This window comes from Lynx canadensis, chromosome A2, assembly GCF_007474595.2.
Source record: "Lynx canadensis isolate LIC74 chromosome A2, mLynCan4.pri.v2, whole genome shotgun sequence".
Lineage (NCBI taxonomy): Eukaryota > Metazoa > Chordata > Mammalia > Carnivora > Felidae > Lynx > Lynx canadensis.
In genome coordinates this window covers 91,639,378-91,657,424 of record NC_044304.2, presented here as the reverse complement: position 1 = coordinate 91,657,424, position 18,047 = coordinate 91,639,378, and the positions used below count along the sequence as shown (strand labels likewise).

The window sequence follows — 18,047 nt, the reverse complement described above, 5'->3', positions numbered from 1 at the left end:
AGTGCAAGTATTTTCAAGAATAAGGGAAGTGGGGCAAAGATAAAATAGGAGCAGAAAATGAAAAAAAAAATCACGGTATGATCAACACTCAAATAATAGCATTATTACCTTATTTTGTGATTGTAGGTCACAAATTTGGTTCTGAACCCTCTAGAAGGCAAGGCAAGTGAAAATGCATGCCCAGTTACCTAATTTACAGCATCCATAAGACTAAAACAAAGTTTTTCATTAGGAGTGCAACTGTTACTGTCACGGAGTCCAGAGAGAAATTTTTCCCATTGGGTTTTTATAATGAGGACTAATGCAGTGAACAATGTCCTCCAAATAGTCTTAGAATAAACCCAAGAATGAGTTTCTTATCATGTACCTCATGTACCTTGATGTAAGCTGAAGCACAATGTTCTAAAAGCACGATGTCATAAAACCAGTTCTACAAGAGACTAAGTCATGTGTTAGGTATCACTCCCTGAAGGGGACTGGAAGCACCTGAAGTGGAAATCACAAACAGGCAGAAAATAGGCTACATCTAGCCCACAGATATATTTTCCTTGGTCTATGTGGGGGTTGCTACTATTATTGTTTCCCACTTTTAAACTGAAAGTTCCAAATAAGATCCATATCCGGGGTGTGCTTGTTACTTAGTGCGTCTTACCCCCAACCCCCACCCCCGGGCCACAGCCCCACATGAGGATGTCACTGGAAACCGGAAAGCAGCTGTCTCCTGGTCACTGCCCCCTCTCTGACCACCTCAGCCTTCAGCTCTGCCTCCTCGGCCTCCTTAACCCACATGAATTTGAAACCCCCCACTGGGAGGAATGGGTAGAGTATATTCACCTCAGACAGTGCAGCCTCAATATTTCCCTCCCCAAGCTTTGAATAAGGATCAGGCAGCAACGACATTCACTGTGTGGCCTTGAACAAGGGATTGAATCATCTCTGAACGTCTGTTTCCTCATCTTCAGAAAGGAACTAATAATATCTATTTTTCAGAGTTGTGAGAATTAAGTGATATATTTTCACAAACACTTAACTGCTAACAACTATTCAAATGAACCATATTATTACCAGAAATTATCCACAATTTACCTCATCTTAATCATAATGGATTTTTGAGAATACTTTCTTCATCAGCTTACTCCTGGCTTTTTCATAATCAGGGGCTGCTTGGGCTCCACTTCAGATCTTCTTGGCCTACCTTTTGCTCCAGCCCCTCTTGCAATGACAAGTTCAGTGGCAGTTTCACCAGCTTAGTACAGGTACTACCTGAGACAGCTTCACCTGGGATCTGCAGGATATGCCTCCTGCTTCCTGCCTCCTCCAGCATGCACCATGGGATGCCATCAGAAACCAGCTTAGCCCTGACATGCACATCTCAGAAGTTAATACCGTTGGGACCAGCCTTAACAAATGGGTGATTGACAACCATTAGCAAAATACTCACTCCCTTTGTCCCACGGATGAATAGTTCTTGAAACACATTTTATAAAGCTCCTCAGAAAGTCCCAGCAATAATCAAGTAACAGTCCCCCATACCGGTGGCTACCTCAGTTACACATCATGCTTTTGTCTTTCCCTCCTTTCCTGGTCCCACCTCCTTGTTCCTCACTCCTGCTCCCTGAGATGACTTCTCACCAAATTACCCGCACATAAACTTTGTCTTCAGCTTTGCTCTGAATAAAGCCGAGGTGCAAGTATCCTCCAAAATATGTTCTTAAATATAAATTATCCTTCAAAGGACTCCATCAAGAAAACAAAAAGATAACCCAAAGAATGGAAGAAAATGTTTGCAAATTATAGATCTGTTAACAGACTTGTATCTAGAATATACAAAGAACTCTTATACTCAATAATAAAAAGTAAAATAACCCTAAACATCTTTCCAGAGAAGATATACAAATGGCCAATAAGCAAATGGAAGGATGTTTAACATCATTAATCTTCAAGGAAATGTAAACCAAAACCACAATGGGATACTACACTTCACATTCACTAGAATGGCTATAATCAAAAGTCAAATAATTAAGTGTTAATGAGGATGAGGAGAAATCAGAATGCTCACACACTGCTGATAGGAATATAAAATGGTACAACCACAAGGGCAAATAGTCTGGAAGTTCTTTGAAGTTTAAAAACAGAGTTAATATATGATCCAGCAATTGCACCCCTAGGTAAATACCCCAAAGAAATGAAAACATATGTGCACACAAAAACTTGTACATGAATATTCATAGCAGCATTATTCACAATAGCCAAAAGGTGGAAATAACTCAAATGCCTATCCACTGATGAATGAATAAAGTGTGGTGTATCCTTAAAATACAGTAATCAGCAATGAAAAGAAATGAAATACTGATTCATACTACAACAAGGATGAACCGGGAAACATTATGCTAACTGAAAGAAACCAGTGACAAAGGACCACATATTGTTTGATTCTACTTATGTGGAAGGTCCAGAGTAAGCAAATCTATATACATATACAGAGAAAAAAAAAGCACATTGGTAGTTGCCTGGTGCTGCTGGGGATGGAGGGATAGAGGGGAATAGGTAAGGAGTGTAAGGTCTCTTTCTGAGGTAAGGAAAACCTTCTAAAATTGTTTTGTGCTGATGCATGCACAACTCTGAGAATATAATAAAAGTCACTGGTCTGCACACTTTAGATGGTTGAGTTATATGGAATATGTATTAGATCTCAATAAAGCTATTAAAAAATAGAGGTCACCATAATTTTTAACCTATGACAGCCAATAAATCGTGGTTGCTGCTCATTTTTACAAAACACCACTGAATTCTCCATTTGCCTTTTTCTTTGCCTGTGGGTAATTTTCAACTACTTCAAAGAGTAGCATCCAGAACAGAGAAAGTTTCTGCAACATCGTTCATTTCTACCTTTCTAGCTTTCTCATAATCCTGTTGTATTTCTGTTACCTATTATATAGGACAGCTGAAATTTGAAAACAAACTCACCAAAATCCTAGCTGAGCATTATACTCACTAAACTAAAAGACAATCACATCTTCTCACCCGGCCCGTACCATGCCCACATGGTCATCCATAATCACCCTCCTGTCCCACACTCTAATGATTTAATTCATACTCACAGCTCCCTCCCCTCCCCCCCCCACACACAATTAAATTCAGGTTTAAAATACTTTGAGACTAGGGGTGCCTGGGTGGCTCAGTCGGTTAAGCATCCGACTTCAGCTCAGGTCCTGACTCCCAGTTCATGGGTTCGAGCCCCGCATGGGGCTTTGTGCTGACAGCTCAGAGACTGGAGCCTGCTTCAGATTCTGTCTCTGTCTCTCTCTGCCCCTCCCCCACTCATGCTCTGTCTCTCTCTCTCTCTGTCAAAAATAAATAAACATTAAAAAAATGGCTTTTAAAATACTTTGAGACTATTGTTCCTGACTATTGAACCTGTAGAAGTGAGTGGTAAGATAGCTACACACACAAATCCCAAAACACGAAATAAGAAGCAAGGTAAACAACCCCATTTAGTCAATATCAGAAATGACACGGGAAAGATGTAGAGGTTGATGAAAATTCATCCACCTTGGTTTCACTACATGTCACTCTAAATAAATTTTATGTCTTAGGTTCTGCTTTGTATCCCATTCTTGGTGGAAAAGAAAATAATGAGTGTTCACCCTTTCTGGAAAATGATTATTTTACCATGTTTCAGCATTAACAACAGACATTTCTGGAATTTTTCTTAGTCAGATCTGAATCTTCTGAAATTCCATTGATGAGTATTCTCAGACTTCAACTGGAAGAAATTTATACCAAGACATTATTGTCACAGTAGAAAAATAAAAGATATATTGCCTACAGTCTTTGCTCTTGTAAAAGAATAGTTGTATTTTTAGATAGTTTGAGAATGGCATTGGACCTAAATTTTTCAATTTTAATATCAGGAAATATTGTTCCAACAGTGATCCCACATATCCAGTGAGTTAAAATGAGCTGACTTAACTGCTCAATGTCAGCATGTAAGCCTGATCCAGGAAAGATGTTCAAGAATTATGATGTTTCAGTGGATAACACTAGTTATTACTCCTATTATCCCTAGTTTCTGAATTTCCTTCCATCCTGGGCCTTAGGCCAGACCTGCTGGGAAACTATAAGAGAGAAGAAACAAAACTTGTTTATCATAATCTCTTTTCAAGCTGGGTACAGAGTTATCACAATTTTAGTTCAGAAATAGCCTAACTTAACTGCATGAAGGAGGCCTATCCCTCACTTCATCTTTTCCAATCTCGGGCCAGGAGGGTTTAGAAATACAATTTGCAGCTTTTCAACTTCTCTGAACTTAAAAAAAAAAAAAAAAAAACCTTTAAAAAAATTCACCCCATCAGAAAAATTACCCTTCACTCCTCATATATAAATACATTTATTTATAAATTATATATAAATTACTCATGTATACTATCAACAGATACAAAACAGAAATCATAAATGAAATGACTAATATGGAATATACAATATTTATGATCTATTAATAGCACCAAACTGTTTTCCTCACACTAAAAATAATAATGTTTTAGTGAGGTAAAATAACACAGTTAAAGAGAAGTCAAACCACAGAATAGGGAAAGTGTCTGTTCTGCCCTTTTCTTGCTGTTCATTTGTGTCAGGATTATCTTCAATCTATAATTGCTTTCCTAAAATATTATTAAGTCATTTAGCCATTTTGTAAAGGTTAGTTTAGCTAAAACTAGAGAACATAATCCATGATTCTTCTTCACCAACACAAGCAACATGCTAATTGTTAGAATATGCTAAAAACAAACCAAGAATGGAGGTTGTCACCACTAATGCTTCCATGTTGTAAAATTTTCCTTAGGATGCATGATTGTTCAACATACAGTCAAGGTACCACAGTCAATTCATTAATTAAATGCGAGTAAATCTTAACTTGTATATTATTATATTATTATTAGAATTTTTAAAAGCAATGTTCTAACATTTTCCTCCTATATCCCAATGTATTTTACACTTACTATGGTATATGTTTATTCAGTTTGGAAACCACTGCTTTAGAGGTCAGCCTAGCTACAAAGTAACAACTCTTTGATTATATATCAAATCCTTGGAATAAATACACATGTGTCATCAGAAATGGATTTTGTTGCGTGTTACAAAATGGACAAAATAGAGTGGCTTAAACAAGACAGTTCATTCCTCTCTCACATAAACAAAGGTTGGAGATAATCTATAGCCAAGAGCTAAATTGGCACTCCATGATGCCTATCTTCTGTCTTGCTCCTCTTCTGTCCCCATACATGCTTCCCTTCATGGTTCAAGATGGTTGATGGGCTCCAGACATCACATCTAAATTCTAATAAGCAATACAGAGAAATGAAAAAAGAAAGACATTTCATAAGTTTCACCCAATAGTTTGACTGCATCCATTTGAGAGAAATTACTCCAAAGTCTACAACTGGCTATAAGAAATAATCAGGGATTCCATTATGGAAGAGGAGAGCCAAGAGTCTAAGCCACAATGCATAAAGATGTATCAATACATACACAAAGAAACAGAGGAGAAGAAATGTTAACAAAGCTCCAGTCCAAGATGGCAGTGTAGGAAGACCCTGAACTCACCTCCTCCACAGAGCACAACAAACGATACTTATTTATGGCACAGTTCCTTCTGAAGAAGAATGGAAGGCTGCCTGAACAGCAGGCGAAAAGATGGAAGAGAAAGAGAACAGCAAGAGAGAAGGAGACTCAGTAACAAAGGGAAGCCCCACCCCCAATGCTACAAACTGCAGTGGGAAGGGATAGTTAGGGACCAGGAACACATTCCTCCGTCATTGGACACAGGAAAAAACAAGCCATGTCTAAATGAGCAACTAGTGTATAAAAGATCCAGCCCTAGAACTGTACCAAACAGTGGAGGAGTATCTACAACTCTCTCTGGGTCAGAGGGTCTGGCAAGTGACATGCTTTACACTGCCCCTTCTACCTTGAAAACTCAGACCAGAGCAGAGTCCAGGTGCCCTAACCAGACTGTCACCTCAGTGAGGTCCAAGACCCTAGCCTACACCTGCCTTTGCTGTCCCACAGTGGCCACAGGGCTGGTTAGCACTCACCACAGCTTCAGACTTCACACCAAGGTAACAGGTGCAGAGCACCCTGGAACACTCCCGGCCCATACCACTTCAACTTCTGACAGTTTGCTAGGGCATTCCCACAAGAGCACTCCTGGACCTCCAAGCTTACACCAGTTTTGGATCCAGCACCTTGAAACCTCAGACCATGCGTGCTTTGGTTTCAGCCATCCTGCCAGGGCACCCCCTACGTGGAGGACACCAGATCCTCCACCCATGCCAACCCTGGCCAGGGCACCCCTTGCAATGAGCACCCCACGATACCCTGGCTTGGACCAACTTCAGCTTGAGCTATCCTGCCAGGGAGCCTACTATGTGGAGTACCCTGGGACACTCCAGCTTGTGCATACTTCAGCTTTATTTGTCTTGCTAGGGTATGTGCTGGAGTGAGAGCTCAAAGACTACACTAAGCTGTGCACACCTCAATTTTAGCTGTCCTGCCAGGTTACACACTGCATGGAGAGCCCTGGGACCCTTAGCCTATGACAGCCACAGCTGTCAGCCATCCAGCAAAAGCCAGACAGCAAAAGTTACCAAGCACACACATTCCACATAGGGGATGACCATACACAAAACCATTCCTTCAAGTTTAGAAGTGGCTATTCTAATAATCCATAGAAGCAAACACAGAAAGTCAAGCAAAATGTGGAGACAAAGGGATATGCTTCAAAATAAAAATTGAAATGGAGATAAGCAACCTGTCTGATGAAGAACATAAAGTAATGGTCATAAGAGTGCTCACCAGGCTGGAGAGAAGAGTGGAAGAACTCAGTGAGACCTTCAGTAAAGACAAATAAAATATGAAAAAGAACCAGTCAGACTAGAATACATAACTGAAATCAAAAATACATTACAGGGAACCAACAGCAGATTAGAAGATATAGAAGAATATATCATCAATCCGGAAGACAGGGTGAGGGAAAGCACCCGAGGTGAAGAAGACAAAGAGAAAATTTTTTAAAATGAGGATAGGTAAAGGAATTTCCTGGACAACATCAAGAGAACAAACCTTCATATCATAGGGGTCCCAGAAGAAAAGAGAGAAAGGGACAGAAAACTGATTTGAAGCACTAATGGCTGAAAACTTCCCTAACCTGGGGAAGAAGAGCCCAGAGAGTTCCAGATAAGAGAACCACACCAAAACACATTAAAATTAAAATGTCAAAACTTAAACACAAGAAAAGAACTGTAAAAGCAGCAAGAGAAAAACAACTTTTTATGTACAAGTGATTCACCATAAGACTATAAGCAGATTTTTCCTCAGAAATTTTGCAGGCCAGAAGGGAGCAGTATGATATATTCAAGTGCCAAAAGGAAAAAACCAACAACTGAGAATACTGTACCTGGAGAGATTACCATTCACAACTGAAAAAGAAATAAGAGTTTCCAAAACAAACAAAAGTTAAAAAAGTTTATCACCATAAACCAGCCTTAGAAGTAATGTTAAGGGGCCTTCTTTATGTGGAAAAGACCATAATTAGACTAAGAAAATTATGAAAAAAAAAGATGTAAAATATGATAGCATATACATAACACATGGAGGAGGGAGTAAAAACAAATACATAAAAGATGTTGGTTTAGAATGTGTTTGTACTTAAATGACCATCAACTTAATATAGACTGTTAATTATTTAGAAAGTTATATATGAACTTCATATATGTATGTAAACACAAACCCACAACTTATAATAGATATACTAAATAAATAAATAAATAAATAAATAAATAAAAATAAAGTCAAACATAACACTATAGAGACTCATCAACCACAAAGAGACAGAGCAAGCCAAAAAGAAAAGAATAGAGAATAACTACAAAACAACCAGAAAAAAAATTAACAAAATGGCAATAAGTCCATACCTATCAATAATTACTTTAAATGTAAGTGGTCTAAATGCTTCAATCAAATGACCTAGGGTTGCAGAATGGATAATAAAAACCAGACTTCTCTGCATGCTGCCTACAAAAGATTCACCTTAGACCTAAAGACATACACAGCCTGAAACTGAAGGAATGGAAAACATTTACCATGCAAATGGGAGTGAAAAAAAGTCAAGGTAGCAATACTTATATCAGACAAAATAGACTTTAAAACAAAGACAAAGAAGGGCATTACATAATGACAAGGGGATCAATTCAAAAGAAGATATAACAATTGTAAATATCAATGCACCCCACATTAGAGCGTCTAAAAACATAAAGCAAATATTAGCACACATAAAGAGAGAAACTGATAGTAATATAATAATAGTAGGGAACTTTAACATCCTACTTATATAAGTAGACAGATCATTCACGCAGAAAATAAATAAGGAAACATGTCTTTGACACATTAGACTAGATGGACATAACATCTATATGCAGAATATTCCATTCAAAAACAACTGAATGTATGTTCACATTCCTTTCAAGTATACATGGAACATTCTCCAGAACAGGTCAGATGTTAGGTCAAAAAACAAGTATCAATAAATTTAAGAAGACTAAAATCACAGCATGCATCTTTTCTGACCACCTGGTATAAAACTAGAAATTAATCACAAAAAAAAAAATTGGAAAAAGATATCAACACATGCTGGCTAAGCAACATACTACAAAACAACCAATGAGTCAACAAAGAAATTTTAAAAAATACATGGAGACAAATTAAAATGGGGGAACAAATGCTCCAAAAGCTTTGGATGCAGCGAAAACAGTTCTATGAGGAAAATACATAGTGATACAGGCCTACATCAAAAAACAAAACAAAGAAAAGCTCAAATAAACAATAGAAACTTATATCTAAAGGAACAAGAAAAAAAAAGAACATAGTTCAAGGTGAGTAGAAGAAAGGAAATAATAAAGAGGACAGCAAAAATAAACAATATAGAGACTAAAGAAACAAAACAGAAAAAAATCAATGAAACCAAGAGCTGGTTCACTGAAAAAATAAACAAAAGTGGTAAACTCTTAGCCAAACTCACCAAGATTGTAAAAAAAGAAAGGACCCAAATAAATAAAATCAGAAATGAGAGAAATAACAACTTATATCACACAAATACAAAAGGCTATAAGAGAATTCTACAAAAAATTGTATGCCACCAAATTGAACAACCTAGAATAAATGGATAAATTTCTAGAAACACACCATCTTCCAAAACTCAATCAAGAGGAAATAGAAAATCTGGGGTGTTATATGTAAGTGACAAATCACTAAATTCTACTCCTGAAACCAATATTACACTATTTGTTAACTTACTAGAATTTAAATGAACACTTAAAATTAATTAATTAATAATTAATTAATTAAAATAGAAAGAAAATCCAAACAGATCAATTACTAGTAACAAAATTGAATCAGTAATCAAAAACTACTAAAACCTAAGTCCAGGACCAGACAGACTCACAGGTGAATTTTACCAAACATTTTAAAAAGAGTTAACACCTATTCTCTTTAAACTATATCAAAAAAATAGAAGAGGAAGGAAAGCTTCCAAAAACATTCTATGAAGCCAGTATTACCCTGACATGGGTAAAAACACCACACACACACACACAATAAAAGGCACCACAAGAAAAGCTAGAGACCAATAATTCTGATGAATACAGATGCAAAAATCCTCAACAAAATATTAGCAAACTGCATTCAACAATACATTAAAAGGACCATTCATCACAGTCAAGTGGGATTTGTTCTGGGAATGCAAGGATGGATTAGTATTCAAAATTAATCAACATGATGCAGCACATCAACAAAACAAAGAATAAAAATCACATGATCATCTGATCAGATACAGAAAAACATCTGACAAAATTCAACGTTTGTTTATTATAAAAACTCTCAGGGCGCTTGGGTGGCTCAGTCGGTTGAGGGTCTGACTTCAGCTCAGGTCATGATCTCGAGGTCTGTGAGTTCAACATAATAAAGGCCAAATGTGACAAAACCGCAGCTAACATGCTCAGTGGTAAAAAAAAAACAGAGCTTTTCTTCTAAGATCAGGAACAAGAGAAGGATGTCCACTTTCACCACTTTATTCTACATAGTACTGGAGTCCTAGCCACAGCAATCACACACGTAAAAAAAGTAAGGGATTCATATTTGTAAGGAGGAAGTAAAACTGTCACTATTTGCAGATGATATGATGTTCTATAGAGAAAATCCTAGACTCCACCAAAAAACTATCTGAAGTAATAAATGAATTCAGTAAAGTTGCAAGATACAAAATCAATACCCAGAAATCAGTAGCATTTCTATATACTAATAAAAACGTAGCAGAAAAAGAAATTAAGAAATCAATTCTGGGGTGCTGGGTGGCTTGATTGGTTGCATGTCCAATTCTTGATTTCAGTTCAAGTCATGATCTCAAGGTAGATGAATTTGAGCCCTATGTCCAGCTCTGCACTGACAGCTCAGAGCCTGCTTGGGATTCTATCTCTCCCTCTCTCTCTCTGACCCTCCCCTGCTTGCACTCTCTCTCTCAAAATAAATAAATAAACATTAATAAAAAGAAAACAACTCTACTTACAATTACACTAAAACTAATAAAATACCTAGGAATAAATATAACGAAGGAGGTAAAAGACGTGTACTCTGAAAACTATAAAACACTGAAGAGGGACGCCTGGGTGGCTCACTTGGTTAAGTGTCTGACTTGGGCTCAGGTAATGATCTCAGAGTTCATGAGGTTGAGCCCTGCATCAGGCTGTACTGACAGCTCAGATCCGGGAGCCTGCTTCAGATTCTGTGTCTCCCTTTCTCTCTGCCCTCCCTGACTCACACTCTGTGTGTCTCTCTCTCTCAAAAATAAATAAACATTTTTAAAAAATGTAAATAACAAAACCAGTGAAGAAAGAAATTGAAGATGGCACAAAAAAATGGAAAGATATTCCATACTCATGGATTGGAGGAATTAGCATTGTTAAAATGTCTATACTACCCAAAGCATTCTACAGATTTAATGCAATCCCTATCAAAATACCAACAGCATTTTTCACAGAACTAGAATAAATAATATTATAGTTTGTATGGAACTGCAAAGACCCTGAATAGCCAAAGCAATCTTGAGAAAGAACTAAGCTGGAGGCATCACAATTCTGGATTTCAAGTTACACTACAAAGCTATAATAATCAAAACAGTATGGTACTGACACACAAATCAATGCAACAGAATAGAAAATCCAGAAATAAATGCGCATTTATATGGTCAATTAATCTATAAAAAAGAAGGCAAGAATATACAATAGGGAAAAGACAAGCTCTTCAATAAATGGCACTAAGAAAACTGGACAGCTACATGCAAAAGAATGAAACTGGGCCACTTTCTTACACCATACACAAAAACTAATTCAAAATGGATTAAAGACCTTGGGGCGCCTGGGTGGCTCAGTCGGTTAAGCAGCCGACTTCGGCTCAGGGCATGATCTCACGGTCCGTGAGTTCGAGCCCCGCGTCGGGCTCTGTGCTGACAGCTCAGAGCCTGGAGCCTGTTTCAGATTCTGTGTCTCCCTCTCTCTGATCCTCCCCCGTTCATGCTCTGTCTCTCTCTGTCTCAAAAATAAATAAACGTCAAAAAAAATTAAAAACAAAAAACAAAAACAAAATGGATTAAAGACCTAAAACCTAAAAATCTCTCTAGGAAGAACAGTCAGTCATTTCTTCAACATGGGCTATATCAACATTTTTGTAGATATGTCCCCTACAGCAAGGGAAACAAAAGCAAAAATAAACTATTGAGACGACACCAAAATAAAAATCTTTTTCATAACAAAAGTAACCATCAACAAAACAAAAGGCATCCTAGTGAATGGGAGAAGATATTTGCAAATGATATAGCTGATAAGGGGCTCATATCCAAAATATAAAAAGAACTTATATAACTCTACACCAAAAAAACAATCTGATTAAAAGATGGGCAGAGGACCTGAATACACATTTTTCCAAAGAGGACATATAGATAGCCAACAAAGACATGAAAATATGCTCACCATCACTAATCATCATGGAAATGCAAATCAAAACCATGATGAGATATCACCTCACACTTGTCAGATCAAAAACATAAGAAACACCAATTGTTGGCAAGGATGTGGAGAAAAGGAAACCCTCAGGCACTGTTGGTTGGAAAGTAAATTGGTATAGCTGCTGTAGAAAACATTTTGGAGTTCTTTCAAAATTAAAAATAGAATTACTGTATGATCCAATAATTCAATTTTAAGGTACTTACCTTAAAAAATGAGAATACTAATTCAAAAAGATATGTGCACCCCTATTTTTATTGCAGCATTATTTACAGTAGCCAAGCTATGGAAGCAGCTTAAGTGTCCATTGTTAGATGAATGGATAAAGAAGTGATGTGTACATAAACGCACACACACCCACAGACACACACACACACAGACATGCGTGCTGGAATATTACACAGCCATAAAAAGGATGAGATCTTGTCATCTGCAGCAATATGGATGAAACTAGACAGTACTATGCTAAGTGAAATAAATAAAACTGAGAAAGACATAGATCATATGATTTCATTCATATGTGAAATATAACAAGCAAATGAATATACAAGCAAAAAAAAAAATCAGACTCAGACCTATAAATACAGAAACTGATGGTTGCCAGAGGGAAAGGGGTGGTGGATGGACAAAATGCACGAAGGGGAGTGGTAGATATATTATTAAATGAATTATTAAATGAATAAACTTAATTTAAATGAATAAATCACAGAAATAAAGGTACAACATAGAACATAGTCAATGATGCTGTAACTGCATTGTATGGTGACAGATGGTAGCTACACAGCGCAACGTATAGAGATGTTGAATCACTGTGCTGTACGCTTGAAATTAATGTAACATTGTATATCAACTGTATTTAAGTAAAAAATAATAAATTATTTTTAAAAAAGAAACAGGGGAGCTCTACCCTATAAGTATCTTTTTACTCTACCACTATGGTCCATCTGAAAAAAATCTTCATCTGCAAAATCTAGCCAAAATGGACTGTGGACAAGGATGTCTCTCAAAAAAAAAAAAAAAAAACAATCCAACGGTCAAATAATCAAGTTACACAAAATACATTTATAGTTCTCTTGACTGCAGTCTAGTCTGAGAACTATGGGATTAAACAGTAATGGAAAACTGTTTTGTTTTGTTTTTCTCAAAAACAACTTTATATGCCACCTAAGGGAGTACAAAGCTTTGCTTTAATAAGCACCTTTCTGAGCTTGGGTATACAACTTTACATGTGGGAGTCAGGCCAAAACTGAATTGCTCCATATGAGAAGGCAAAGGTGTCACCTGAAGGATGGCAGGAGGCAGAATCCAGTAGCAAAGGAGAGGAAACCTCAAAGTAGAGCACTGACTGGGAAATGCCCAAAGAGACACTCCCCCTGGCAGAACTACTGAGAAAAGACTTTGCTTAAAATGGATTTTATGTTGTTTTCCGTGGAGTGCAAGACATATATGCCCCCCTTCTTCTTTCCTCCTTCATTAAAATCTACTTTGCTTACTTATGCATTTCTTGTAACTGAGACAAAGTTGAAGTTATGAATTCTGTGTCCAGTTGACTTTGGGCTCCAATAGACACAGAAATTAGAAGACAAGGAAGGATCAACCTGAGAATGACAATAATAATGTGAAAATAGAGACTTTCCCATTCTCATTAAAGCAAAATTTACATATGGTTAGGTAAAATTGGCAAGAGATTTTTCTTATCTTCCATGTTCTCACTAATAGATCCAGAAATTAAATATAGATCTACTTACCTGCTTTGAAACATTTTTAAATGCATTTAAAATTTACATTGAATATTTTGCTTTAGGTTAGAAAGCTTCACCATGCTGTACAATCTTCAGGGTTCATTTAAATGAATGTACTGTACTTTAAAACACTGAATACAAAACTTCCTATAAATAGGATCTGACTGAACAGAGCAGAGACAGGAGAAAATGGGCAGAGAGAAAATGAGGCGAATTCAGGGCAGGAGGGAGCAGTAGTACACTTGCAGTAGGAAGAGAGCCAGGCAGCTCTGCACAAGTGAACTAAAAGTCGGAAAAGCCCACAAATCTGTGTAGGATCAGACTGGATCTTGGTCAGAAGGGAGATCGCTTCCAAGAGAGCTAAAATAAAAGGGCAGCATAGATAAGCTGAGGGCTAGGACAAACGTCCCAGTAACTCAGGCACACTGTCTGTGCTGACACTGCGAGTTGACCAATCCAACTTCTATCCACAGCATCCCTATCCCATCCGGGGATTGGGCTACTGATGATCATGTGACAAGCCAATAAGATAGCAGAAGTTGCTGGGTAGGGCTTTCAGAAAAGCTTTCTCAAAGGGAGAGAAGCAGATGGTATGCATGTTGCCTTTCCTTTCTCTTTCTCCCTAAAAAGTGAAACACACAAAAGTCATCTTATAACCATGTCAAGTAAAAAGCACATGCTAAGGATGGCAAATCCAGAAGACAGATGGAGCCTGGATTACTGAGACCATCTCTGAGTAGCTGCATTACCCCTTGGACTATGAATATCCAAACACCCAAAACAAACAAAACCCTTACCTGTTTAAAGCAGTATTAGTTTGAACTCCTGTTACTTAACAGCTGAATGAATTAGTAAATGATTCAGACAGAATTTGGTGTCCAAAAGTAGGGTAGTGCAAGTAACAGAACCTAAAATATAGAATTGTCTGAGAGGAGATATTATCAGACACTAAAGACCCAGATATCCCAAGCTGCAATGTAGAGGACTTTGTTATGTGGTGGCAGAACATTGGGCCACACTATCTTGACCAATTTTGGAACGCAGACCCAGATTTCAACACAGGATGTAATTTAAAAATGGTAGAGACATTTCAGAATGTGTAAATAGGATGGTTAGTTGTCGCAATTTTCAGCCAAGTCCTACAACAACAACAACAAAAAGACAAACTGAGACTACAGCAAGCCATTCCACTTGCACAAGTGGAAAGTAATACAGCATTACTGAGATACACTCTTCCTTCAGCAAGCAATCTAGATTGACTGAGAGCCCCCAGTTGGGATTCTTGCAGGGTGAAAAAGCCAATTGCTTCTGTACCCCATAATGAAACTCTTACAAGTTGTGAAGTGCAGCCTTGACAGAAAATGAGGTTGGTGACCCTGGGCTTGCTAAGCACATCCCATTAAAAGTTCTCTGGCAGGAAGGATAGCCTACAGTAAAGGTAGTCATTCCACCCAAAAAAGATATTTCCAATTGTTATAAAGCAGCAGCCATTAAGCTAAAGAGGGGGTCCAAACAGAAGCCAAAAGCCAAAAATTCTCAAGCTCCAAACTTAAAAAAATTTACTGTAGCTCCTCATACTTAAATCTACTAGAAACAGCTACACTAGAAGCCTACTAAGTTTCTGGGGGATCCAAACTGCCAACTCTCACTGGCAATGACTAGTAACAATATTATTCCCAGGTAATCAATCAGGACCATAAATGAGAATAGAATGCCATCAACATAAAAGAAATTCAGGGAACAAAAAACGAGAGAGAGAGAAACAGTTGTTTAAATTTCAAACATAATAACAAAATTTTTCAAAAACTCAATAGAAGAATCAGAAAGGTAAATTTGAAGAAATGAACCATAAGAGAATTTTGTAAAAAAGAAAAAGACATAGGAATGGAAAATGGGAAACAGAAAAATCAAATACTAAAATGATAAACTCCAGAGAGTCCAAGAATCAAATTATAGAAGAACCAAAAAGAAAGAACAGGGTAAGGAAAACAAGTATTAAAGAAATTGTTCAAAAAGTGGTCAGAACCAAAGACCACGTGTCCAGATTAAAAAAACCCATCAAGTTCTCAGCACTACATGAAAATGGATTTCCACCAATGCATATCATTACAAAGTTTAAACACAGGAAACAAAGAAGAAATCCTCCAAGTGTCCGGACAGAAAAAAAACAAAACAAAACAAAACAACAAAACAAAACAAACAGATCACACTCAAATGATCAGGAAGGAGAAAAACTTCAGTTCAGAAACTGGAAGCAGTCCTCTCAGATTCTGCAGGAAAAGTTATTTCAACCTAGAATTCTCTATCTAGCCAAAAATCCAGTCCAGAGTGTGTAGGCAGAAGTAAAGACATTCTCAGACTTGTAAATCTAAAATTTTAACATTATGCACCCTGGAAGGCACAAAGGATGCACTTCATCAGAAAAGAGGGAGTAAATGTAAAAAGAGGAATGTTTAAGGTACAGGCAACAGGAAGTGCAACACCAAAGAAAAACAAAAGAAATCACATAGATAAGAATAAAAGGAGATCCTAGGACACCATCTATGCTGCCTCCGGGCAAAAGGCCACCTTCTAGTCCATACTGGAGGAGGTTATAACTCTCTGGGAAAGAAAGGAAGATGAATTTGATAGAATACATCATATGAATGAGATTAGAAACCTGGGAAATAATTTGAAGGTGAGTTATTGATAAAGACATAGAAAACTAAGCAAATCAGGGAAAAAGGCAAGTTTGAAAAAAACAAACCACTTTCAACCAAGAGACACAAAAAAAATTGTTCAAGAAAGGAAATTAATCATAATTTATCTTAAAATTTATCTCTTAAAATGCATTATCATAATAACGCAAACAACAAATACTGATTTAACAAAAATTATGTGTAAATACAGTATGAGAATGGAGACATGAGCATATGTGTGCTGGGGAAAAAATGGGGAAAAGAGGTGTATCTTCGTATCCCATAGTGGAAAATCAATTGACTAGTGTGTTTTAGACATGCAGAAATAAATGCCAGAAAAAATCAACTCTAAGAATTGAAAATGGTTGCCTCTGAGGAAAAGGAAATGGAAGGGCAGGAAGAACAGGGACTACTTACTATCTTTAACAAACTATTCACTTAGTAACTCCTTAAACTATGTGCCTATGCAACTTTGATTAACAATAAATACATTAAAATTCAATAAGAAGACAAACATCATAGTAGAAAAACAGGTAAAGGAATTGAGACATTTCACAAAATAAGAAATGACATAAATGCTATGAGATACTTTTCATATTACTATATTGAGAAAGAGCAACACCAACAATAGTACTTTGCATAGGGTATATAGAAACACGATCACACTACTGATACACGTAGAAATTGATATGGCTCTTAGTAGAGTTCTTCAGCAGTATTTACGAGTCTTAAAATGTTCATATCCTTTCACTCAATAATTCCAGGCATTGCAATTTATCCTAAAGACATAATAAGAAATGTGACAAAGATTTATATACAAGGATAGTTATCATTACTTTGTTCATAATAGTAAAGAGCTGGAAACAATACATCCAACAAGAGCAGAATATATAAATACAATAGAAAATGCAGTATTTTACTCCTATTAAAAGTGATAATGTCGATCATATTGGCCTGGAGAAATATTCACACAAATTTTAGGTGAAAAAAGATTACAACATCATATACATAATAGGATCTCATTTTTGTTAAAAAATAACTGCAATATTGCATAAGTAAAATCAAAATATGTACAACAAAACTCCTTGTGCCTCTGTACACAGTGTTTCAGATTGTTTTTTTAGTTAATATATGTACAACACCCAAAATAGTAGCCGGTATACAGCAAGCACTACCCACAGATGTTGGCAATGACTAGCTATCATCATCTGTAGAAAAATTAGAAAATTTTTCTACAATGACTACTTTTTATTTAGGCATTTAAAATTGAAATGGAAATAAAAAAAAATAGCAAGGATCTCAGTAAGGATATAATTGGCATTCCCACCTCAGAAATTTTGATATACAGACAGAATACAGGGAATCCCATGTGCACGAAGACCATGTAAGTTCAGAGAGTAAATGATGACTGACTTATGATAATCATGACTCTTTTGAGCATGAAGACAAGGACTACCCTAATGACTGCACTAGAGAAGTTAGACAGAAAGAAGTAGAAGAGAATACAAAAATAGGTG

The 18,047-nt window shown here is 36.8% G+C and overlaps 1 long non-coding RNA gene across 1 annotated transcript; it reads right to left on the bottom strand.

Annotated features, from left to right (window-relative positions):
- Nucleotides 1–4,371: 4,371 nt before the first annotated feature.
- LOC115508876 lies at nt 4,372–14,832 on the bottom strand. Its single transcript, XR_003967154.1, has 2 exons — nt 14,650–14,832; nt 4,372–5,338 (listed from the first exon to the last, which is right to left on the bottom strand). It is a non-coding gene; the product is annotated as an uncharacterized LOC115508876 (long non-coding RNA).
- Nucleotides 14,833–18,047: the final 3,215 nt, after the last annotated feature.